This window comes from Clytia hemisphaerica, unplaced genomic scaffold (genome assembly GCF_902728285.1).
Source record: "Clytia hemisphaerica strain Z4C2 unplaced genomic scaffold, Clytia hemisphaerica genome assembly, whole genome shotgun sequence".
NCBI classification, from domain to species: Eukaryota; Metazoa; Cnidaria; class Hydrozoa; order Leptothecata; family Clytiidae; genus Clytia; species Clytia hemisphaerica.
Window position 1 is genome coordinate 451,872 of NW_027104612.1, and position 1,707 is coordinate 453,578.

The 1,707-nt window shown below is 31.8% G+C and overlaps 1 long non-coding RNA gene across 2 annotated transcripts; it reads right to left on the reverse strand.

The window, feature by feature from the left end:
- Window positions 1-663: 663 nt before the first annotated feature.
- LOC136824265 (uncharacterized) lies at window positions 664-1,707 on the reverse strand. 2 transcript variants are annotated; one of them, XR_010849112.1, is made up of 3 exons: window positions 1,583-1,707; window positions 1,310-1,464; window positions 664-839 (listed from the first exon to the last, which is right to left on the reverse strand). It is a non-coding gene; the product is annotated as an uncharacterized lncRNA (long non-coding RNA). The 2 variants fall into 2 exon arrangements; XR_010849111.1 differs by having other exon boundaries at window positions 1,323-1,464; window positions 1,583-1,706.

Genomic DNA, 1,707 nt, shown 5'->3' on the forward strand with positions numbered 1-1,707 from the left:
TCATATCCATTTATTATAGTTTCATCAAAATTTTTATAAAAAGTGTCAATCCTAATGATAAAATGATAAAAGACAAAAGAAAGCGTCATTGTTTTTCTAGCTCTATATGCTAACTCTACGTACTTTATAAGGCTAAAATGACTGTCAACTTATATCCTGTATGATTAATATTTTTCGGGGAATTTCCTTGATAATCATATATTTAAAGATTTTGTCAATATTTTTACAAGAAAGTGTCATGTCAGCATTATGACAATGACATTTTCAGAAATACTAATTATTTTGGCTTTGCTAGCCAGCACCTTACTATTTTCAGGATCTTAAAGGCCAATAATATGGTTGGTACTGGCTTATTTGAAATTTGTACTTTTGAACTACATGAATTAACTCTATAGTTTTCGGTTGCCGTAATTTATAGCAACTCCCAACTCGAAACTTGCAACTACCCACCTACCCACCTCCCCAACTCACCACTAGAAAATTACCGAGACTCGTTATTTTAGTTATGGTCAGGGTTGGAAGTCGTAAATATTGTACATTTCAAAAATATCATAAGTCCCGAAAAATGAAAGCCACCATCTACAAAAGACTAACAACTTGCTGTAAGATGAAAGAAATTACGTATCACGGACTGTTAAGTTCGTCGAAGTTGTTATAAACTCTGTCATTTTAGTCGAAGGAAACGTCTAGAAACGATATTCGTCTTTTCACCTTTCTTCATTTTGAGTAGAGATTCCCGTTTTAATTTGTTCTCCACATCATGGTCGATGTAGTTGTAGACTTCAATGTAATGCGAGTTTTCGTCTTCGATCATAGTGTTAATGGTCTCTTGCATCGTACTGAAAATGTGAAAAATGAGACGTCATCGATGTTAAAGTTCTTGCTACGTCGTTTTTATTTAAAGTGCTTTTATGAAAGCCAAAAAATTTCATTTTTGTTTGTCAAGATACTGATGCTATTTTCGACGTCCTATTTTCTTCTGAAATAAGTCGTCTAGCATACGTTGCCTACAGATCATTTTGTGAACACTAATGAGTAATATTCAATACGAGAAAGAAATCTCCCCTAATAAACAGAATATAATTCTGTGAATAAAGATATAAAAATAAAAGATGTATTTATCATGCCACAAGTTATCACTGACGACAAAAATCGAATTTAAATAAAACGTTATAATGCGTTCACTCTAACTTGGTTAATCGTTAATGACTTTCAAGTGGAATTCTTTCTTTCAACCATCGAAAACAATGGAAATTGAGTGTTTTTTAAAAAGACATCAACCAAGTTAGAATGAACGCACTATATTTACCTTTTCATCGCACCTTTGTAAGAACCATGCTCAAAGAATCGAACGATTGTTATATTATCTTGTTGTAACCGGAATGACACACAGAAGAAAATACCCTCTGCCACACCACTGTATTATAATATTATCCAACACTGCATTCGTCTGGTTATCGATTTCTGAAAATATAATTAAAGAATCTTCAATAAATAGTTTAACTTTTAAAACAAGACAGGGTATAAGTTTCAAGGAAGGTACAAATTAATGAAAATAGATACAAAAGCTGGCAAAATATACCTTCCCATAAAGAATGGTTATCATCAAGACTTGATCCATCATATGGTTTACCCATTATTTGAAGATTTGCAACGTAAATTTGTTTTTGTAATTTCTAAAATAAAAGATTTGAAATATGAAAGATG